We start from the raw sequence: 25,580 nt of genomic DNA on the forward strand, positions 1-25,580 counted from the left end.
TCTTTTCAGCACGGAATAAACCTATTGCTTGTTCCTTTGCAACCTATCAGTATGTCTGGACTGTGGGAGGAAACCCATGTGAACACATGGAGAGCATACAAACTCCACCCAGATACAGTAGCACCCCGGGAATTGAACCCAGGGCCCCAGAGCTGCTGCCGGAACGTGTCACCTTTCCAAGACAACAAATTTGAGTTTTCCCCATTACTGGGAGGGAAACAGCCAAGGAAAATGTTGCTGCCATTGTGTTTATTAAGATGCGCAGTTACTGTGAGATTGTGGTCCATCATTGCAATGCATTAGATTAATAAATACAAATTTGTTTTGCATAGAAAATCCTTAATGTTAAAATGTTTAGATCTGTGAAAATGGTTTATCTATAGGTATTCTAATTGAATCGGTACAAGATTATTTGATTTTATCCTTTGTTTAACCAGATAAGTGGATTAAGCACAAAGGCTCTTAATTACAGCAATGATTCTTATTTACAGCAACAATGTAGGCAGTAAATACCTATTTATACAGCAGTGCATTTACTTAAGCAGTCAGAGAGAAATAGAAATTTGAACCTAGAGTTCTAATCAATACTCCACGCAGTTGCCCTTAGATTTTTTTAAAGGTATTACACACAGCACGACAAATAATTTTCTAAATATAACCTGAAGTTAAGAGTTATCAAATCAGTGTACCGAACGAACCATGCAATATGAGTCTTATGAATCTTATCCTATTCTAGTATACCCCTAATGCATTGTATTATCAATGGAGATGCATTAATACGTTTTACCAGTAGGCGGTGACTTTCCGCTTGTCTGAAAAGACACTTGAAGACGGTGGAGAGCACAGCGGAGACGTGGAACTTACAGTAAGTGCTTTGAGTGCAATATGTTAACAGGAAATGTGTTCACGTGATTCGATTTTAAAGGTTAAAATGGTGAATTATTGCATTTATTCCATTTTTCCATGGCAACGAAAAACTGCTCGCAGCTTGGTTATTAACAAATCATGTATTATCTGTGGGACGCACAAACGCACGTTATTTCAATTAAACCATGAGATTACTTTTTTATTTTGTAAAATGACAAAACGATAACACGTTAATGTTGTTTCTGTATTGGTTTAAAGCAAAACAAAAAACTCCTGTATATTGTCTGTGAATGGAATATTATTCCTAAAGTGATAGCCAAGCTTTAATTAGCTGTAAATATACATTTAAATACCGTCCGAAATATCTATTATCTTTTAAACATTTTATTATTGCATGGTTTTCTTTTGTATAAACGTTTATATAAGTTGATTTCAAATATAATACTTTGTACTTAACATATAATGCATAATTTGATTTAGAATATCGAACGTTTCACCTCAGGTGATAACAAAAGTCGTTACTGTGTTTGTTTAACTACAGGTCTATTAAATGTGAGGGTAAAGGCACATAGAATCCCTAACAACAACTTTCAGAAAGGTACATAGTTTATACGATTATTTTTCAATTCAATGTTTATACAATTGTAAGTATGTATAGTAAGCATCAAAAGAAACTCATAACTGCAACAAATTAAGTCATTTTCAGAAAAATGTCTTTTCAGGTGTCCTGACATTGTGTTTATGGGCTGCAATGTTGTCAGGTCAGGATGAACCCATAGGGAGGGTAGTGAGGTCCAGTACTAGATCAATGCAGCACCGGGCAGTGTTGTAGCGACAAGACATTCCTGCCCAGACGGAGCATCATGCTTCTGCTTCACATGGATTGATCTCTTGTAAACAACAAATAGTTCTTTCTGCACGCCTGTGCCACACTTGCCGATATCCAGCGGGCTGGTCTGCACAAAAACATGATCCATTGCTCAAAAAGACCTTGCTTCTCAGCCGTTGAGCCCACCTCGTTCCTTCCTCCAACACACCACTGCCACAAAGGTGTTCTCTTAATAAGAGGGACACTGTATTTTTCTTTCTATTTTCTGTTCATAATCTATTAATCTAATTAATCAGAAGAAAATGTATTTGTCAAAACAGTGCTGGGAACATTAATTTCCAAGATCTTGGTCCTTAAAAAAACATTTATCAATGCAAAGAGTAATATGTTTCCTTGGCTAGCCTGCATTGTGTGCTTTATATTATACTGTATATCCTTTAATATTTCATTTTTTGTCAGCTAAAGCGTTTTTTACATCAGGAAATGCACTCAAAACCGAGAGTAAAATACATCTGGTGCTAGCCATACAGTAGGTCTGAATGCTGTAATGTACAGTACTCTAAAAAAATCATAGTGCCTCATAGTTCAGGATAATCAACTAAAATAATCCACCCACCCTGGTCATTACCCAGCGGTGCCAGGGAGTTTCTTTTGAATTCCCTCCTGCTGCCTGCAATTACTGTATTCTAACATATTGCCTTCACCTTTACATTCCAAATTATTGTTCTGTGTTTTTGTTTAAAGAGATATCCAATGTTCTAGGAAGCAGACATGCAAAATGACTACTCCTGTCACTTGAGGTGCGGCCTGGCTGGGTCCTGCTGGAGTATGCTGTGCCAGTGTGCCCATCTCTGAGCTTTTCCAGTAATCAGGAGCCTGTAACACAAATATAAAAATATAGGTCAGATTTTCTTCCTTGTTTTAAATGCAATTTATTTAAATGGGAATTGTACATAGATGAGCAGACAGAAGTAATAATTATGGTAGAATATGAAATACGTTAAGGGTATATCGGTGTAACAGTGGTTAGCATTGCTGCCCCATAGCTCTGCGGTCCTGGGTTCAATTCTGGGCCTGGGAGTGCAGTCTGTGTGGAGTTTGTACAGTATGTTCTCCCTGTGTTTGCTTGGGTTTCCTCCGGGTGCTCCAGTTTCCTCTCAGTCTAAAGACATACTGGTAGGTTAATCAGCTCCTGGGAAACTTGTGTGTGAGTGTGTCCTGCAGTGGACTGGCATCTCAAACAGGGTGTATCTGGCCTTGCATCTGCTGCTTGCTGTGTTAGGCTCCATCTCCCCAGAACCCTCTATTGGTTAAAGCAGTTAGATAATGGATGGATGGAGTTGTAATGTACTGTAGGAGGAAGAGTATTGTTTGCCTTTAAGCAGCCATCAGTAGTTTCTGTTATCCTTGATTTGAAATATACCAGGCAGTTTTAACAGAAAGCAATTAGACACATTAGCTTTAGACCTATGGGGAGTTATTATTGTTCTCTAACAAAAACACTCATATGCTGTCGGCCTATTATCTATTTTTTTCATTTTCCCCCTCATAATAGATGTTTAACGAACTATTGCGGAACTAATACATTGAAACAAACTAAATATGAAGTATTGGCTAACAGTGGAAACTAACATCCTGAATATACTGTATGGATATAATGTATTTCAGTCTGTGTAACCTAGAGTCATAGTGTTAAATGAAACAGATCAATGCCTCCTTCCCTTGTTGCAAACACTGCATTGTGCTATACATCTTAAAACTTCACCTTGCTGGCAAGATTTCAGAATTTTACTTTGTGAACCCTTCACTACAGTAAACCAATACTGTACATCCTGACGGTTTATGCTAACACTACCTGACATTAACCTGGCAGTAACCAATCTGTCATTAAATCTTCTCTCAGTGCTGTGTTAATGTAATGTAGTCAGTTTGTCTCTCTCACCCCTGTCATTGAGTGTCATGTTCATCTACTGCTGCACCCAATCAGTGTATACTGTATTAAAATTAATATTTATTTTTTCATTTACAGTATATGCTGTAGTGTACAGTTTGGATGCAGTCCAGTCTGTTGAATGATGTTATGCAGTGTCCAGTCATTGTATCTGCATTAACCCATCTGTTCTAGTGCAGTATGGACATCCAGCCGTGGCCAGTGAGTGTCTGTATTAACCTCTTCCTCAGTAAATGTTAATGTGCTGTAGTGACCAGTCTGGATACAGTCCATTCTGTTGAATATAGAAAACCTGGAAAAGACAAGAGGATGAGAATAAATGATTGAAACAAGTGCAATACATTTAGTAAACAGAAAATGGAGTATAGAGGAGAAGACTACCTGACTGTGAAACCTTACAGACACAGTGTGAACCACTGTTATTGCACACAAACACAAACAGGGGCCACATACCTGTAGCTTTTTTGGTGGCTCATTAAGGTAATTTAGATTTGCCACAGCAAAGGGTTTGAATGCTGATGTAACTGTTGACTTTTCCCTTTTTTATATTACTGTACTTCTGTCTTTTTATTTTTTGCTTTGAATTTGTGGACGTCAGCAAACTTTAAAGCAGCAAAATGTGAAAACGTGGTAAGGATCTGAATACATTTTCAAGGCACCGTATAAAGGAAGATGTGTTTAGCACTTATTTAAACCTTTACCTCTGTAAAAATATTTAAAGGTTTCAACTAAAGTGTCTGGAAAAACAGACATTTTTAGGAATTTTTCATTCTAATTAAAGCACAGTCTAATTCTGTGTATCAAGGCCTTGAGAAATATTACTTATACTTTATGACATTTATATATACAGTAGAGCATACATGGAAATCGAGATTTACCTTCCTAATTATATGTCACATACTGTATGTACATATCGTAGCAAGGTTCTTTCATGCAGATTTACAGTAGGTGAAAAGGTAGGTGAAAATGATCCATGAAACACATCATACAAGAAAAAACAAGTGGCTCATGATCGTAACAGTAGTAGTAATAATAATAAACTTTATTTTTTATAGTGCCTTCTCAATAAGCTGCACTGCGGACTACAAGGTTTTAGAGAAAACTTTCTCATTTTTAAAGAACATAATAACATAGGAAAAGTTATAGTTCAAAAAGGCATTTGGTCTTTTTTGCACATTAGGTTGTGAAGTATGCTGAAAACTATACAGGGAATCCTCACAGCAACAGCCTCACATACTGCACAAGACCTTACCCAAGAATCCAATTCCACAGGCTGCTTTTTTTCTACCTAAAGTGGACATGCATTTATCATCATTGCTTTATGACAGGAAAATGAGCTAAGAACACTTACACCATCTCCTTGTTCCGGTTGGAGAGGAGGAGCTGTCCAGGGTGCTGAAAACAACCAGTGCTGCAGTTTGAGTGTAATATTTCTAACGTTAAGCTTTCATTAGGAAATCCAGTTTTTACACAACTCTTAGTTCTAGCAAGACAGTGTACAGCTTAGATTCTTATAATAAGGCACTTTCCTTCTTAAAAATAAAAAAATACTGAGATAGAGAGACAAAGAGGGGTACATTATGCAGCCTTATTATTCAAGGGTAACATTCGTTAATTCATGAATACTGTGTTGTTTGAAAATGGTGAATGTGTAGTGCCTGAGGACATTTTCCTACATTGCTTTTTGCCACGGTTGTATCTCTTTTTCCCCCATATCAACAAGTTTAAGGCATTGATTTTCTTCAGCAGTTTGTTCCTATAGTCTTGAGACAAACATCACAAGGATAATGTCGTCAGCCATGAGTAAAATGTTGTGTTTTGCAAGGTATAATGGATTTCAGGGGCTATGAGTTGAAATTCTTTTCATAGCAGTTAGTAGAAAGCTTGTTTATTGTGTGTTTACATTGAGTTCAGTGGCACTGAAACACCATACAGTACCACATACTGTATATGATTATCTTGTGTTTGCTTTGCTTTCATGTGTAGTTTTGTCATCTTAATTTTATTGTGGTGTGCTCTGTGTTGTTATTTTTTGTCCCAGTGTTCCACATGAGTATGGATGTTGTATAGAATAACTGGATAGTACCAGTGCATTTGAGGAACTTGACCTTACCTAGAATCGACATAAACTAGAGCTCATTTTGTAAGATGTAAGTGATCTGGTGCTGGCTGAACAAAAACATTTGAGGGATTTCAGTAGCCTCGTGCCAAAACTCTGATTTAAATAAAAAACCTTCCATGTGCATTACTGGCAATTTGCAAACATCCACTCCTCGAATGATTACCTGGCCTTCACAGCTGTTACAACTGATTCTCTCCACCTCCTCTGGCATGTTGCATTTTGGATATCCACAATGGAAATAGAAGAGCCAGATGATAAGCTGTCCCATGACACTACCTACACATTGCATAGACATAAAAGCATCTGAGAAATGTGTAGGCACTATGAGCTCTGTGGTGCAACAGAAGGTATACAATGAAATAGATCCAAGCAAACAGCAGATGAGCGAGATCAAGAGAGAAACCAGTTATACTATGGTCAGTAATCTTCAGTTCCTGGTCCTGGTCCTCCCTTCTTTTCCCTGATGGATCATTTCTCCCTTTTTAAAGATTATTTTGTTTTAAATTCGACTTGTGTTTTTGAGTAATTTCACCAGTATCCTTTTTTCTATCCTGACAATAATTGGAAATAAAAACAATCAATTACAATTACAGCTTGAGAGGGATACAGAATGCTAAAGAATACTGCTGTTCTCACCCTCTCAAAGTGTGCTTGTAAAATGCTACATTTCACCCCCCTGACTCTGTACTGAGTACCTATTGATTTGCACTGTATTTACTGTCTGCTACATGCATTAGGCTGTTATTCCATTATTAAATTTTTAGAGATGTATTTTTACTTAAACAAGTGTTAAATGTTAATGTAACACTGGTTGAATTCCTCATAAGTACAGTAGGAATCAGATAAGTAAATGTAAATAAATGTATGAAGAAATTAGGTTACAACAAATACATCTTGATCAATTGGATAAAATGTAAGACTTATTTGAACACGTTATTATTCAAATTAAGATCAGTTTCCCCAAAACTGAGGTATAATTCATTTTAAACTTTAATATAAAGAAAAGTTAAAGTTGGTTAATTTGGGTGCTTGAAAGGGTCCTTAAAAACTAGCTAACAAAAAAATGAAACAAAACACTCAGGGTACCAGACTGCTATTATGCTCACAGTTTCACAGTTAAGTGTATATTTTAAATGCAAAGCTTTTACCCCTACTGTTACCTTTGTAAAGCAGTTATCCAAAAGGATGAAGTCATCAAAATCTGTGACAATCAAGAAAGTAGTTGCTGTAAATACATCTAGTTTTCAGAGCCCACTCTGTGAAAAGCACAAGGAAACCTTATAAAAAACTGTACATTATTTCCCCCAAACTCCCATTTTTTTATTCTTGATACTTTTTGCAGTATGAAGCTAATGATAGCTCATTGAATGTAAGGTTTAAATAACAACTTGACACCATTTTGAGGGATTTATGTATTATTATTACCTATTAGTTTATTTCACAGTAAATGAATATGTTTTCATACAGTCTCAAAAGCTTTTTATTCATTGCCAATTGAAAGAATTATTGGGTCACTTTTGGGGGACTTAAATGTTGTAAAGAATTTGTATTGTATCACCACTTTTACAGTTATTTGCTGCTTGAAGTCTTGGTATCTGGCAGAAACAAATCTGCTTTTAAAGAGTTATTAATGTACAGTATTTAACAGATTTTAATTGTTCCTGCAATTTATATGAATCTGTGTAGGTGATCTTTAAATGGGCCAGATACAGAAGCATGCCTTCTGCATAGAGTTTGTCAAGTTCTTGCTGGGCTCACTTTTGCTTTCTCTGGATCTTCTGCTTTCCTCTCACCTAGATGAGACAGGCTGGGTTGGTTAACTGCTGTGTCATTATTGCCCCTGTGTGTGTACACACTCTGTGATGCACTGAAATGCCATTCAGAGCATAGTGCTTATGCTTCTGGGATAGGCTTGCTAGGAATAGGGGCTTTGTGATAATGTAGGGGATTCAAAATATGTCCACTACTACGTTGTGGAACAATAAGAACAGCCCGAGATTTTGGCTTGCTGGTAATGTACAAGAGTCCTGATTCTTGACATGAGAAAACAGTTTGTGATGTGCTCTTCCTAACGAGCATGCAATGAAATAAATTAGGATTAATTTGAAATAAAGAAATAATTAGGATTTGATGCTTACACCTATGAGATTGGTACCAGAGTGGAGTGGCTTCAGTGGGGAGCTAGCATTTTCTTCCACACCCCATGGGTTAGCATTCCTTTCATTAACCTGAGCACCAGGATCTCTCCTGCAGTTGTAAGACACAGAGGAAATGCTAATTGGCAGCTCTAAGTTGGGGTGTAGTAATGCCTATCAAGTAATGCTCTGGATGGAAAGATTTTGGCCACACAAACCATTACATTAATCTAACAGTCTAATAGATAATGCAAAAGTGATTATTTCATGAATAATGCAGTGCTCCTTGCCTGAGTGCTCATGTTATATAGATATAGCTTATATTAGAAATTACATTGTCTGTAAACCAGTAAATTAATGCAAGATTAGGGAACAAACCCTGGGCTTACAAAAGTTCAGTTTCCCAATTTAAAATGGCCACGAGCCTACACATTTAAAAAGGAACAGATGAGACACTCCAACCTCTATAGGAGACATTTCAGGCAGCTCGATGCACGTATTTAAAGTCCCAGAGTTTTGAGCAGGTAGTTCCAAGCATATACCTGTGTTGCTGCAATCAGTTCCCTGCTATCATTAAACAAAAGGCTGGACCTTTTGATCTTTTGATCAATTTGTTCATATTAAAATCACTGAGATTCAGGCTGCTTCCTCTGGTTACTTGTAAAAAGATGATCTTAGACCCAATAGGTCTTAGGTGTTTTCTGCCTCCCCAACCATCCAAACATTAAATTGACCGCAGAGACAGAAAACCATATGGCTCTACCCAATTGGATTCCTCCGCAAACCAGCAAAAACTTCACACTCAGCTGGTTGCGAATAACTTATTGTGCTGAGGAAGGGATACAGCAGTTTCTCACACGTTTCCAGGGAATTTGCCTTGACGGATCCTGGCAGCTTGTTCCATGCCATCTGTGTAAAAAACAACTCCTGTTCTCGATCCTAAATGCTCTACCTTAGTAACCGTCTGTTATATCCTGGTTTTCCTACCGAGTAAGAAGGATTGACGAGTTTACTTTGTCAACAACAATTGCAGGTTTAAGAACACAATGTGATCAAACATATTTGATGACCACTTAACATATTTAGCCCCCTTAGTCTTGTATACAATTTTTAGAAACATATAGCTGTTCTTTGAACTCTTCCAAATTATTTTTATCATGCTGCGGCTGTACTGTACATGGTAACCCTAACATCTTTAGAAATTCTACACATAACTCTATTCCTTAGAGTATGCAAGTATAATTACTCTAAACCAAAAGAGTAAAGGCATTGCAGTAAATGACTATGGTGTTCCATTTCTTTATACGGAAAGCATAAATGCTATATTTAAAAGAGATCTTATGTTAAAAAATGTCTGTACACAAAGCTGGATATGAATATGCATGTGGCACGACTCTCCATGTCTGCCCCATGTTTGAGCCCCGATTTTTAATTTTTAGAATTGAGTATTGTGCAAAACTGAAGAGAAGCAGAAAATAGGAAGCCGTTCTTCAGTATCAACCACCTGGTGAAGTACCTCATGTAGTTTATTCAACAAATTGAGTTACAAAATGGTTATTAAATGGGTTATTAAATGGTTATTAACTTATTAAGTTGGGGAGGGATAACAATGACAAGTCAGTCTCACACAACTGCACCTAATCACCAGCATTATGAACCCACCTACATAAACTGAACTCGGACTCCTCCCTTCTCATTTGTCTCGAGAATCTCTCCTCCACCCCGTCTCCACCATGGAGCTGCCCTTGGGTTCGCTCAGTCTTAATGGGGGGTGAGCCTTCTTGTCCTGTGGCCAGGAGCCACAAAGCATTCAGTCCTTGGATGTTGTTGTCCCTCATGAAATAACACTTCGATTATTAATTTAGTTAGATTGCACAGACCTCCCAGTCCAATACCTAAAATTTATTTTAAATTACTTTTTAATAAATAGTTTAAAAGGCAAAGTAACTACCTTGATCACACTGTCTCCCAAGGAATCAAAGGGAAGCTGTGAGGAAGGTGCACTTTCATACGAGAGCACTCAAACTGCAGAGTATGACATGATAGGCACAAACTTCGCTTTAAGGGAGGAGCCTTTGGTCTTCAACCCTTTTTCCCCTCAATGTCCTCTTATCTAAAAGGAATTACACTGCGCCTGAAGGGCTAAGAGGTTTTGCGTCATCCTGGGCTGGGAAACAATCTGAGATCACATGCCGGCAGACTCAGGGTAGGACAGTCGTGAAGACAGGAGAGGAGGCCTAAGACTGAATTGTGGCTGTATTAACTTGGGGTCCTCTGCTGGAGTTTGTACTAGACTCGTATTTCCACCTGGGCAATGCAGGGTGACTGCATCTTTCACAATTTCAGTCCTCCTTCACCTCCTCTTAATGACTTGATTTGAACAAATTGTTGTTTAGTTCGTCAATTACCATCACTGGCTTTTATGGCTGATGTTTCCAGCTCTTTACTGATTGAGGATGGTATTTTAACTTCGAGTAATCTTACAGGATGTTAAAAAACTGATAAAGTGAAATTTCCATACTTGCTAAGTCTCCTGGTGCCATATAGAAAGTATCCGTATATAGAGTATGTCTCTGCCACTCACATTTTATTAGTATAATTATAAATAATGTTCCTGAAGTCTAATTATTCTTAATTATTATATAGTAATTTTACTAAATGCAATTACTGTAATTAATATGATGCATTTTTTATTTATCCTGGTCTAAACTTTTAATGTGAGATGATGCAGTACTTTTAAAAAGTGTCTATACACATGGGTCCACTAGAGGGCAGCAATTAGAAATCATGGTACTGTGTCTTGCTTAGACAAAAATCTACTATGTAAATGAAGGTATAAACAGGTAAAAGTTTGGATCAGTTTATTTTTTGCCTTTATTTAACCAGTCTCTGGTGGTATCATGATACTGCATGGTAGATTTTGGTCACTCTTAATATTTTTGACACTGTTGGTCAATATTAATAAAAAAATAATAATTAAATGTTTTTCTAATAGACAAACAGTCTTGACCCTTCTGCAGTTTATAAGCGAAATACCCATTCATGCAAACAGTTAACTGATGTTTGACATTTGAATTTATAATATGAAAACTGTGCCTTGAGGGAAAGTAGCACTTCATGAACAAATTATATCATGGGGAAAATGCTGCAGTGGAAATCTACAGTATGCAGCACAGGTAGCCCCTTTTACCTTTGTCAGTAGTGATACCCCTGGGAATGAACTGCACTCCCTTTGCTGGAACATCAGCATTATTAAGGACCACATTTTATTTCTACCAGTTGTGCATATAGAAACTTGTACCTGTGGAGCCAATTATATTACTCTACAGGTTACCTGGTCCAATTTCTGAAAAAGCCCAGATGATATCATATGCATAATGTCCCAGTAGATGATAACTAGCATACTTTTTCACTGTTAAAAAACGTATGGTCCTGTATTATGTGCTAAGAAACAGCTAACTGTTTTCAAAGTCACACCTAGACATGTTGCGTCCTTCATAGCCATATCTTGAGACTCTGTTGACACAGTGTGTAACCCAGCTGCTGTCTGGTTTCTGTTACTGCCTTCACCTGTTTGTTCAGTTTATAAAATACCACAAGATGGCAGAAGAGTGCTGTTCTGTATGTTGTATGAATGCCTGTGGGAAAATATGGCATTTCACTGCAGAAAATTGATGGGTCAGCTGAGAAAACGACTTTGACGGAGCTGCGACATTTTAGTTTTTGTATCTGAAACAGAAAATATAGTAATGATTTTCAACTCCAACTTGTGTATTTCTTTAATTTGAAATTAATTAGACTTTCTCATTTAAAGCACCGTATTATTGTTAACAGGCATACCTCCACATTGTCCTGTTCTTAAACTGTCCGTTTTAAACCGTTTTAAACTGTCATACTATACAGCTCCGAAATGAATAAATTCGCACGCAAATAAATTCTTAAGGGTGAGGATGGTGAGGCTGAAAAGCATTAACGGTGAAAAGGGACTTAACATCACTTTTTCTGCAGTTAAGCACAGGTAGGGCACTACATTCATGCTCCCGTGCAGTCATAAAACATGAAAGAAAACATCTAGCTGTAGTCTCCATATGTGCCTCCAATAAATATTTCCACTCCAGGTATGCACTAAGCTCAGTTAGAACTTCTGTAAGTTAGACAACGTAGCCTTTTTTCATTTTCACAATTTATTTTATTGTTGTTTATTCCTTTGCTCCTCTTGATACAGCTGATCAGTACAAGAGCCCCAATCCTAAAACTGTAGGTTCTGTGAAAATAAGACCACCCTAAGGCCACCCCTGCAGTCACATCACAGAGCAGTGAACTTCGATGCCGATGCCAATATCTTGTATATGTAGGATGTAAGGTAAGAGTATATACTGTATTGTTAAGTCGTTTATAAATCTGTCGGAAGCAAGATAAGGTATTCAATTAGGTGTCAGGTCATTTTCTGGACATTCAAACATGAGATGAACTTCCATTGACCACTTTCAATTACAATTCTGGAGACTGAATGTTTTTTTAATCTTTTATTCTGTTAAACATTGGGAAAAAAAACAATGAAGGGAGGATTTTGTAATTTAACCTAACCAAACTGTAAAGCTTTATTAAAATAAAAATTCATCATTACCATTTAACTATCACAGGTATTGCAGTAATGCAGGCACTTAGGGTTCTGACTTACTGTAGCAACATTTAAACAGGAGGCACATCTCCCCATAATGTGCAGTATAATGTTCAGGAAATGTTGTCAACAGAAGTGGAATAGTGGAAGGCGAGTCGGTTTCCCTTTTACTTTTGTATTTTGCAAGTTATGAAAAAAATGCATTCAGATCTTACCTACAGTTTGCTTGTCTCTCTAGAGACAAGCCAGTCTGCAGTGGTTTTAAATTTCATTTTGAACAACAACAGTTAACACCATTAACGTGTGAATGGTCAGTATCTGAAGAATATAGTAAAATGATCTCAAGCAAATACAAAAGTGACTGCTATAGAGTTTATTGGAGGTACATTTGTAATGCATACTGCTCAAATGCATTTTGTTTTCAATTATAGCACCCAGTTTCCTTTAACATTTCTCTATTTGTGTGAATTGACTGCTGTTTTAGTTAGCTTCCACAAGGTGGCATGAGCGATGATGCTTTTCACCCAAGCACAGCAGCTTTAATTAAGTTAATTTTGCAATTTACACGTAAGCTGTCTATTTACAGTCTAAATGTCACATAAAATGTGTAAATACATTAGAATTGCTTTGGTAACCTTTCTTTTTAGTTAATTTACTTAATAAAAGTCTCACAATATACAGTAATGAACAACCATGCTTCATTGAGTAAATCGTGTTATTACAGTACATATGTAAAATGGAAAATGTTAAGAGTAACACAGTGTTAGAGAATATGTTATATTTTCTATTTTGATTTGGGTTATATCATAAATATGTACAGTAACTTTCAGGATGCAAAGGAGCTCAATTTCACTCAGGAGCCTCATACACATTGAAGCAGTATTCATCTAAATACTTGATTGGTTAATATTGATTAGTTCAGTGACTGTTTTATTCAGCTTAGCATGAGGCTAAGAAGTACTAGTGATGGTGGAATACAGATTGACATAGTGAAAAGTTCTACATGAGGAAGTAATGAGAATATTGAGTTTAAAACTGGGCAGAACAGCAGATAGTGTACTCTGGTGAAGTACAGCTGCTTAAATGGTCAATATTTACACATTTACAGATTTGCAGAAACTTAAATCAATGTGTTGTACCTGAATGGACTGGTCTCTCCATTCCTGAAGCGGAACATATGCATTCTGGTTAGTCGGAAATTTAAATATATAGGTATCGTTGCGTGAGTAGCCATATCAGATCTGTTAGAGGGCATGGTGATACCGTAACATGAAGTGATGTTCCTGAAGTTTGTAGTTCACGTTTCAGTCCAGTTTTCCAGTTTTATTTTTTCTACAGACCTGCCACCCACAAAAACCTTGGTGTAAGAGGTGAAAACTAATCCTTTACCCCCAAAAAAGGAAACAAAATCATGATATTTTTTACCATTATATTTTTTGTTTATTTTTTGTAGAGTCATTCTGCTGCTTGTTTTGATCCTTCAAGCTGGTCACGATGGGGTTTTATTTTTGAAGGGTTTTTATTTTAAAAATATAATTTGTAGCTAATAGCTGCACTCTGCATGCACGCACAGAGCTTTTGAGGAAAAACTACAGGTACCTGTGTATCCCTGCTGCTCCATGTCATCAATGCTTTGAGTGTCATCTGTACGCCTGCTCTACATTGGGTGCAGGCTAAGTATCCGGACTGGATCTGCATCACTAGAATGGATTCAGCTCACACACAACACCCTCCGATGGTGGATGTGAAGTACTATACAGTGCATTGCCCAGAAATCGTTTTGTTTAATTGCTTTATAAGGTAGTCTCTATGTGCAGACTAATGTGTAAGAACCTGTAACACACAGCAGCAGCAGCTTCTTGTTTCTTGAAAACACCAGGTTTTGTTTTAATAAAAATCTGCACTTCAGGACTTCAGTGGGCCCTTAGGTGGCACTGTCCCCATTACAAACTTTCATGGTTCAGAAAGTATAAAATTATAGAAGTGCTGTATTATATACAGGTGACATTTACTGCAGCAGTACATTTTTAAGTCATTTAGTTTAACAAATCTTGATAAATGTTCATCTGTTTTCATTTCATTTTTGTTGAATAATTTTATTGATAAATGCTGCACACTTGACTCTAACCTCTCAGTGCTCAGGATGGAAAGAATGAAAACCCTGTTTTTAATAACTTTAATAACTTACTGTATTTTTTATTAAGAAATTACCTTTTGTTGCACATACTGTAGGTGATTTTTAAATAGCAGCACAGTACTACATTATGAAGGTAAAACAGTATGTTCCAGCTGGATTTTGTCATTTTTACTGTTGGCTGTGTCATTACTGTATATATTACATCTCATAGGTATAAATAATCAGAGTGACACAATTTAATTGAAGCTTTAGTTCTCTTCAATAAAATTTAAATGAACAACAAGGTGGACACAAGCATCATCTTGACAATTTAAACATTTCCTATCATAAATATAAATAAGATTTTTTTCAAAGCACATCATTCAATATGTCCACTGGTACTATCAGAATCCACCTGCCTACATGAAAACAAGGAGAAGTTTGTGCAAATTAACACAGTTTAAAATTCGCCGCAGTTCTTATTTAAAAGACCCGATTTCAGAAAGCATCACGGTTTATTTACCAGTCAGGCAAACATTTTAATCTCATTATCGGATATTTTGATTCCCACAATCCAAAGCACTCTTGGGATAGATTTATGAAGGATTATTTCCCGAACGGTGATAACAAGTAAAAGATAAGAGATGCAGCTCTGGAATCAGTCTAGAGAGGAGCGATCAGATACATTCCTGGGCTTAACGGCCCAGGCTGACATGCTGAAAGAACCTTTTTTAGTCTTGAACATAGTAGACTAGGAGGGACATTACTGAAGCACTGACAAAGTTAAACTAACATACTTCTCTTGAATCAGCAGTGACACACGAACCAGAAGAAACGAGGAAAGTAAATGGAAATGCATTTAAAATTGAGAACAGAAGGCACTTCTTGACACAAAGTAGTGTGGCATTATGGTACAAGCTACCCAGTCCTGTTGTTGAAGCCAATACCTTGGCTTCTTTGAAGAAACAGCCGAATGAGATCCTTGGATCAATTAGATACAAGCTACCAAATGGGTAGATGGGACAAATAACTTCGGCTTATAAGTACTGTAACTGTTCTTTTATTCTCATGAAATTCCATTCAATAATTTTTTTAGGTTATGTCTGCTTTTTTCAGAGGATGTCTGTTTTAATTATTAACTTCCTCCCATTAAATTGCAAACTTATTGTGACTACTTTGTTCTGCGCTGTATTAGATTGATATTTGCTAGCAAGTGTGGAAAACCCATTAATTCATAGACCTAGCCAGGAACGTGTCTTGGAAGTTCAAGATGTTCCCACTCTCAAATGTTCCTTTTATCCATCCATGTTGCCAGAGAGTAAGCAGATGCCCTATTTGTCAAGATTGTATTTTGATTCTGATTCAGCATTTTGCCTTACTGCATAAATCTTGTCCCATCAAATTTTGACAAAATCCTCTTTAAAAAAAAATCTGGGCTCTGAATCTGGATCGGAAGTTTTTTAGGAAAGAATTCCAGCAAAATGAAAAATCGGGAAGCGGTGACTATCAAGACACAGTTACAACACAACGGGACTTCTCAGTTGCCTTGATTCCTATTTATTCCAACTTAATGATTTTCAGAGCATTGTTGAACATGAGTCTGAAACAAATAATGCACTATTTGATCAGGTGGCTTTGTGGTTTTAAACGCCATGTGAGACTAGACACTCTTTTAAGGGGCATAGAATAAGAGAGGGTTTGGAAGAATATTTTTAGGTTCCAAGTTGCTTGGCTCAGTGATGGACTTTGGAGAAGGACAACGGTCCAGCTGTTTCTTCCTTAATCTTTTCAGAAGGCCCACAAGCTCCCCTAAATCCAGTAAATCCGTGTGAGCCTCAGACAGGCATTTCTGTCACCTCTGCTGTCAAGTTCCGCCAACAAGAAAAAACAACAAACACATACCAGCAGATTAGAGTCTTTCTCCCTACCACACCCCAGCCCTAAGCCGCAACAACGCACAGAGGCAGACTTGACAAGTCAGGGTATAGGGAGAGATGGGGAAAATGGCTTCCAGACCTGTAGAATGTAATATTTACAACTGTCCTCAGCAGAAAGTCAAGGAGCTTTGGCAGCTGTCAGTGAGATCAGCAGAAGTGCTTGCTTCCTTTATTTTTTTCCCTCCAAAATTAGCATAAATAAGATAAACTGAATAATATGCGCACTGTCTGTATGCCCCTTTAAGACGTTGAATGAGTTCGAAGAAGTGGCTAAAAACATTTGTCAGGGAAACACTTGATTTATATAGCACTTTATCTCAGTTACAGTGTAGTGTTGTTCCTTGTGCTTTCTTTAAAAGAAAGAAAAATTCAGAAGCCTCTCCGGCAGCCTTAAATGGAACAACACTGAACCTTCTTCTTCATGATGCGGGTAATAATAATAATAATAATAATAATAATAATCTTGTATACGTGATAAAGAAAATGGCAAAAAAATACAATAAGGAGTAATAAAAAAAGTACTGTTCTTAACAGAGTATGAAATCATAGAACTGTCTCTAAACATGCATTGTGGTCTTTCTTTTACTGTGCGTTTGCTTGGCTGCCTGTTTGTTTTTCTTCCAAATCCCTCCAGAAAGTTCAGAAGACACTTGTCAGCATTCCAATTCCTGTGGAAAACTGCTGCATGGGATTCATTTGCTTAGTAGAATCAAAATCTTGTTTACTTTCACAAGCTTAGCAGATCTAGCATTTACATAACGATATCTAAACATGATTCTAGAAGTCAGTCATTATATTTACACTATTTCTTGTGTGGGCTGATGTATGAGGGAAGATATGCGTGCAGTGATTCATAAAGACTCCTACAATACTGTGATTTTTAATTCACCCTGAATATCCACAGTTTAGAGTGCAGTCATTCTGAAAACTGCAACGCTTTCTTGAGTATACTCCTTTTACAACCACAGCAGATGTGCTATTGCTTTTTCTGTCTGTGTATATTCCATGTTTGTACTGTGGTTATTTGAATCAATGTTGCACTACAATTCCACATTGGTTGTAAGGGAATGTGTCTGGTGAGAGAGACCCAGTATATTTTGTGCTCATACTGTATGCACCGATTGAGTGACAAATCAGACACCAGACACAGGCTCCCCAGTGGTACAATATTCCTGAGAAACAGGGTACACATTGTGCTGGCATCACAACATTCCTGACAGAACTGTTTGTTTAGTAATGCCAAATCATTAGTCAGCCAGATCTTGGAGTTTACGAAAAAAGAGAAATCTTGTCGTCGACCCTTGTAGGTCTCAAAGAGAAATTTGAAACAAGAAAATCACTAATCAAAGGGTATGCAAAGTACACCATCTGCTACCAGATTCTGTGAGATAAAATATGATAATGGTAATTAAAAAAAGGTATCACAAAAGCACAATAACTGATTCATTATGCTTATTATTTTATATTTGTTAATTTTCCATGATTTTGGTCTCATATTTTGCTAAACGATCCTTAGACGATATGTCTAATATTTGGACTGGATTTCAGCTGGTTCCCCTGGAGGGGCTTATGATCTCTTCCTCACAGGATGTCCTTCTTCCAGCTTCTTGTACAGAAACTCAAAGGTGGCTGGTGTAGGAAGAGGATGGGCTAAGAAGCGGGAACCCATTCATTGACTTTCAAGCAGGAATAGAAAAGTACAAAGGCATATCTGTCACTAGCTGAATTGTGAAGTGAAAAATCATCACACCGCTGTTTTCAAACCCCATTGTTCTCTCGTGTTTTCTCTCACGTAAATCTGCTAAACAATGCAACCAGGCTAAAGCAGTGCCCTTTGCACATTGGTATTTGGGAAGCTCCTGCTCACAATTAGTATACACCACAGAAGGGCTTACTGTGAATTAGTGGGTAATGTATCTAGAAGAGATCTACAGTACGTCACATTGATTTAGTACAACACCATTACCAAATCACATCATGGTACGCGTAATTAAACACATGTTAAAGACATTTATCAAGGTGTTTTTTATCTTAACTCTGGTAATTCTTCAGATACTATTTTTTCAGTTCTTGGTTTACGTAGTTTTAAATCATAACTGCGGCCACCATCAGTATGATCATGCTCCAGAAATGATTGTGCCATTTATTATGTCTTTATTTGAAAAAGAAGAGCATTTTACTTGGCAAAAATATTTACAGTACAACCTAGGCACTGGTGTATTGTTCCAACAGAGTTTGGCCTACTGTAGTCCTGTTGTATATTTTTCCTTTCTTTTCTTGAAACCTTTGATGCCGTGTGAAGAGTTAAAAAAAAAACAATAAAAGACTCTTGCAAAAAAGCCGGCTTTTACAACTGCTGGTGGTATACAAAATGGCGCACAAGGGCGTCATCTAATGGCTCCCCACTGTTATACAGCTGAGGCCTGCTGTTGAAACTTCAAAGGAGAAGGGGAGTGCACATGGTGGTCACCAGGACAGAAATGGTTAACCTGGCCGGTGCTTAGTCTGCCAGGGCTTGTTGCATTGTCCCTCGGTGGATTTGCATTGCATTTCTGGAAGGCGAAGTTATTTCTTTAAGGCGAGGTCAAAACTGTCATGAGCCCTGGTTGTCCATGGCAACTTAAAGAGTTGTGACACACTCTTGTTATCAACTGTAGGGTAGCCTCTGGGAAAAAAAAAACTTAATTATTCTTAAATAAAATACACAAATGTACAGTAACTCTTAAAATTGTGGTGTGTACCGGAGACACATTTGAGGGTGTTTGAGGACAGACTGTAACCCACTATATTGCTCACTGAAGTGTTGAATGAATGGTGGCTATTGGTTGACTATATGTAATGAGACGGAATAATTTCCGTATTAATATGTAATGAGTGCATTTACAGGTTGAATGAAAAGTGGTCTTCTCAGGAAAAACTGGAAAGTGGTCCAGTTAGCGTGCAATGTCCTAAACTTGTGGTTTTTGAAAACCATGAAGACATAATGCTACTTTTTGTACATGCCATGTTGTTCCATGCATTCAGAGATCTCTTAAGAGCAAACAACACATTTGCTTGAACACAAAACCTTGCATTAAGAATTACTTCTCAGTGTCTTGGCTCATTTTAATGTTGAGTTTTTCATGCCCACAGTAGACAATAAGATAATAAATGTTTAGCTATTCCAGGATTCAGATTAAACAAATTCAACTGGATTCAATGGTCAACTACACAAATTTCAGTCACAAGACTGTAATTTATAAATATTATTGAAACAAAGAAAGCTGAAGGATAGTTTAAGTGAATTCTGCAATAAGAAATACAGTAATCTGCTTCAATGAAAAACAACGTGTCTCTGGAAGCCAAAAATTGGAGCCTTGCTGGAAACACTTCAGGGTATTTAAGAGTGCTTCTTACAGGGTGCGGATTATCGAGGATGTTATACATACAAATGAATAAATCCTATTCAGCAGAGAGTGGAAGATTGCTCTCACTAATCAATAGACAGCGTATTGCATCCTGCAACAAGAGAGCTTGTGATATGGGTAACATGATAGAAGGCAGAGATTTCTGATTCCTTTGTGTTGGAAAAAGCTCATTTGTTTGAAATAAAATTTGATGATCTGGAGGCTGATACACAGCAGTTCTGCATCCATTTTCTGTCCAATGGCATTGTCAGTTACACAACATTTTCAATACACTATAGATCCTTTCAGCTGTTTTTGAACAACAGATATATTTCTATATCTCAGTCCCTGCTTTAGTTAGTTTGTCTAATAGTGATTACTTAATAATTTCCTTTTATTAAAACAATTGCAATTTTTTGGGGAAAAAATCCCAAGGGCCTGCTCCTAGTTAAAATATATTATAATAAATTAGCTATATTAAATAAAGTTAAATATACTGAGATGTAAATTGGAGGTACTGTTTTTGTCCATGCAATATTCACAATGTTGTAACATCCAAAGGGAGATCTATGGGCTGTAAATATTTTTTATTTACCCATAGCACTGTATACAACAAAACAAGAAAACATACAATGAACAGGTACATGAAACCAATGAAATGCAATGGAAAATGTTTTTTTTCTCATTAAAATGTTCTCCTTCTGGTAAGAAAAAGACATTTTTGTTTGATCCATTAACAAGAATAACTTCAAAGCCCAACAGCAGAGCTTTACATAGTCACTCATGCATGAAGTACATTTCAGAACAAAAACCCTTAATATTTGTGGAGGGGAAGTAATCAATATCCCAGTGTACATGTATCTGTGTATCTATCTTTGAATTTGTCATTGTGAAAGATTTAAATTTGCATAAGCTAAAGCAACAGCAACAAACAAAAAATAAACGATACAACAAACTTCAAAAAACACTTTAGCACTGTTGGGCTAATGGTAGGTTTTTATATTACAGACACTGATACTTTAATTAGACATGCATCTGAATGTTAAGAAGAGCTTGGAATATATTGGTTTATAACCAGCCTGTGTCAAGCACTCTGCCTTTTGCAAAGAGAGGCTAGAGAGGCAGACAGTCCTCTATTAAAATTGATAGATACTGTAAAATGGACACTATAGATTTTACTGGCTTTGTGAGGGGAAAGAGGAAGATTCTTCATGTATATTTGATAAGCAACAAGCTCATTTTAATACCAGTGGACAAGGTTCAGGCGTGGTAAATCTACACGCTTGCCCGACTAATGTCTTTAATTAGGGGTTGATTTATCACCGCTTTTGAATTATTTATAAAAATGCAATTGCATTTGCTGCTGAAGGAATAAGGAAAATGAGAATCCATGGTACGTGATAGTGATAGTAAAAAGACAGAAAATAAATGTACTTAAAGGACAGCTTTCCTTGTGGAACTACACTCAATATTTCTTCTACTATGCTCCATGTCTCACTAAATACAGTAATTTCCACTTTGTGTGATTCTAACTGGAGAAAGAAAGTTGCAATATATCGTTTACATCCACATTGTGACGGCCCTTATTTTCTCACGTATGACATGAAATATCAGCTACAGCCTTTATTTGCAGATGTTACTGTTCTGTAGATTTAAATGCAATAGCTCTGAACTTTGAAGTACCAAAAATAAAAACCAACCTTCGTTTCCTGTTCATTTTTATAATCACTTTGCACCTCAGTAAAGAAAAAAACAAACAAAAACATTCCAAGGTCTCTGAAGGATTTACGCAGGAGATAGCCTGTGGATATCTGTCCCTTTTCTCAGAGACACTGTAATATGATTACTCTGTTGTTTGTGATCAGTCCACTGGTTAAACACTATGGGGAAGTGGGCTTGTCTCCTTCCAAGGTGAACAATAGTTAGAAAGAAATTCAGAGGGAATTTTGGAATTCTGCTCCAGTGAGGACAGCTGGAATCTTAACACTTAAAAAAAACTATTCATTTTCTTTCTCATGTCTCAAAAGATCCCAGCTGTGCATTGTAACACAATAGGTATGGTACAGGTTGGAAAACAAGATGGTGCATTAATCTCGAATTTCAGTGGGCCAGTGTATGTAAACGTCACTTGATGTGCAAAAGTTAACGTATTGAAAGATTCCACCCAAACTGAATATTGCTTATTTCTATTAGCAGGGTTTGCTTTCATCGAATTTGTTTGTGATTGCCTGTTCCATAATATTGTTTTCCTCTGGAGTGAGGCTTATTTATGTTATTTTGAAATGAAATTAAATATTAGTTCCTATCTGCTTTCTAAGACATGCTTTATTTCAGTGGTTCCAAAGTTTGTACAGTTTGTTTGCAATGTCCCTAGCTCCAGGGACATTAGATTCAAGAGTAAAGCCACCATATTAAAGATGCGTTAGAAAAAAAACAAACTTAGTTTTCTTTACATCTTGTTATATCTATGTCTAAATATGAAATAACTGTAAATAACAGAAAAGTATAGTACCGTATAACCAATACTATTTTACACTACTCAACCTGTGGTATGCACTGGCTGTGTTTTCTTTATACACTCAAGCTTTTTGGATTTTTTTCGTGTAACTAGGGTTTAGAAAGTCTGTTTTGTCTGAAAAGGTTTGGCAAGTTGGGACACTAAATAAAGCAACACTATTGAGAGCTTTTTGTATTTGTGCAGAAAGTTCTTGAGTATTTTGTGTTATTCTTTGCTGTACTCCAAAACCTCAATTTTTACTCGTGTAGACATGAAAACAACATATTTAACCTGCCTCCTGTAAGCTTTATAGGGCTTGTAGCCTTTGTTTGTCCAAATGTTGTTCTTGAAGTGCAGGAGCTCAAGTTAAAGAAATGCACTCAACAGCACTAATGTGATTACCCTGTTGTTTATCATCATTGCTATTGTTTTTACTGTATTGAATAATCTAGACCCTGTTCACTAAGGGAACAATGGCCACTTCAAGCTGGGAACACGTGAAAGAAAGTTTATAAAATTTTGCCTCAATGGGAGCAGCAGGGTGCTGGCCTAAAAGGTTTAGTATTCATTATAAACCTCTCCAGCCCACAGACCTGCAGTGCTTTTTGAAAAGCAGCCAACCTTCCAAATCGCAGGACCAAAGCTGCCTCATTAGTCGATGATGCGCCTAGAGATGAATTCATGACTTTGCTGGGAGCCAGGGGTTTTGGTGGGTGTAAGTTAATGTTTATGGACGGCAATGCAATACCTGTGACAGAGTGGAGTGAAAAAGTGTTTGTGAAAGCCCCTTGGCACATTGAGAAGGCTTCTCTGAAAATGAGTTCACCTCTTCTTCTGAAACATGCCGTACTGTAGTCTAAGCTTTATTTCCTTCTGTTTATTTCCTTCAGTTTAAATCAGTGATTCTAGCACTGTAGCGAAATTTCTGCATCTAAAAGTCTTACCCTGCTGGATTAAAAAAAATTGTAATTATGTTTTGTGAAAATCTTTTGGCCTCACACTCCCCAGAAAAGTACAGAATTATTAAAGAGACGTCTTTCTTTCTTCTGGTTTGAGGGTTTTTTTTTTCTTCTATTTACAGTTGACTGCACAGGAACCAGTTTTCTGATTTCTATGAACAAGGCTGTTGTAGAAGATATGTACTATTTTACTGTCTGGACATGTTCCTTATTTCTACAAATATACAGTATATACAGTACAGTATAGTATATGCAAGCATCTGTTCTAAGCTTTAAAAGTATATGTTCTATTTACTTTTGTATTTGGCTAAATGTAGAATGGATAATGAATCATATTACAATTTTTTTTGATAAGTTGAAAATTTACAATGTTGAATTATTCGTAGCCCTATGGCAATTATTAAGGTTGTGTTATGGCTTCACAGTAATTACAGATAATTATATTATTTGAGCAAATGTGGACAAACAAATAGGTTCTTGATGCAGCTTTTATCAACAAAAAATATTAACCTTTTTCCCATTTCACTTCCTAGCAGCTACTTACTTGCAGCTAAGAACCCTGTGACCGCACACAGGGGAGAATGAGGCAGTGTATTTAGACTCCTCTCACCCACCCACCTTCAAGCTTTCATCTAGCCTCACAAACTGTGCCAGCCCGAACTCCACTGTCACTGACAACATGTATGGCAAACACCCAGGAGGCAGGAGGGATCACTCTTTCGTCGAGAGCCGAGAAAACCTTGCCCACTTGATTCCTCCCTACCCTTGGTGGCACTTGGCTAATTGTGTAGTACTATTGGAAGAATCTCAGTCACAGTCAGTTAGTGACACGACCCAGTCTCGAACCAGTGATCATAGAGATCAGCCTGCACTTGGGAAAATACCTTTACTGGTTGAGGTACTCAGTAGGTCCCCAACATTGTGTTTTCCGTCCTGAGCAATAAGTAAAAAGGACACACTACTGAGCCCTTTTGTCCCTCCAGATTAATTTTGAATCCCTGAGAACTCGGATGGATGTTTTATCTGTAAATATGGGCTTGAACCGTACTCTTACTGTGCTTTTGTTGTTTTTATACTATCCAGAATCACACCTTCAGAAAAACACCTCCCTTTCTTACACTCACTGATACAAGAGCACCTTATATCAGAACAACGCAATTCTGATACAAGACAAGCAGACTGCTCCAAGTGTCACACTGGCTCTGCCTTCAAATGTTTTCTCATTTTAACAGGCATATGCCCAGCTGCAGGCTGTTGTGAAATGTTTCCACCACCGTTTGATTCAGCATGACAAATGGTACAGTATGACCTGCTCGTCTTCCAAAGCTTATGTACTACATGTATTTGAAAGGTAAAGTGCAATTTTCTTTTTTCTCCGAAGCACTGTAAAACACAAATGGAAAAATGGCTTGTGTAAGTCTTGAGTAATTTACAAGGACAGAAAACAGGGTTTAGGCTTTATACTGTATCTTGTTGATCAAGGATAGAATAAGACACAAGAGGAGCTGGTGGTATTGTAAACTCTCTGCTGTTTCACAAGGAAGCAGTGACCTTAAAGCTTCTGAATTCATCACTTCTCTCGTGTGCCTGTGTATCCGCTGTAGAGAGAAGCTGGGTCAAGCCCCCAGGACGTGCACCGACTCAAGGTGATCGCTCTCTCCCCCCCCCCTACTCTTTCACAGCCGCACCGATGCCCCGCGGACTGCAAGCGCACTGGCTCATCAGCGCCGGGGAAGATGGACTTTTATTGAAACCCAATGAAACAGTTCTCTTGCGTGGTGGAGCTGTCGACTTTGGCAGGCTGTCAGCTGAGTCTCCTCAGTTGTGGTGAAATGAAACGGATGCCCCTACGGCGAGAGAGAGAGCTTTCTGCAGAGCACCTGCTGTTTTTTATGATAACATAGAAAATCACTCCTAACTGCAACACTTGTTGCCACCCCGCCTGCACACACTCCATATAACAGGTAGGAATGCTTTTATGGAATCACTAGATCTGATTGAGTTGTATGTGTGTGTGTGAAAGTGTGGGTTATAAAGCTCAGGGGAGCTTTTGTTTATCCTCATGGTTAGGGTCTTCATTTAAACTCCAGCATCGAGAATCACGACGGTTTGAAAATGCCAGTCCAAAACGATTTGTTGGTCTTATGCTTGAGGTCTGTA

At 37.4% G+C, this 25,580-nt stretch overlaps 1 long non-coding RNA gene across 1 annotated transcript; it reads left to right on the forward strand.

Annotated features, from left to right (window-relative positions):
- Positions 1-813: 813 nt before the first annotated feature.
- Positions 814-25,155, forward strand: LOC138224555 (uncharacterized). The gene is made up of 3 exons (XR_011183042.1): positions 814-865; positions 24,653-24,771; positions 25,103-25,155. It is a non-coding gene; the product is annotated as an uncharacterized lncRNA (long non-coding RNA).
- Positions 25,156-25,580: the final 425 nt, after the last annotated feature.

Source organism: Lepisosteus oculatus, chromosome 23 (genome assembly GCF_040954835.1).
Source record: "Lepisosteus oculatus isolate fLepOcu1 chromosome 23, fLepOcu1.hap2, whole genome shotgun sequence".
Taxonomy (NCBI): Eukaryota; Metazoa; Chordata; class Actinopteri; order Semionotiformes; family Lepisosteidae; genus Lepisosteus; species Lepisosteus oculatus.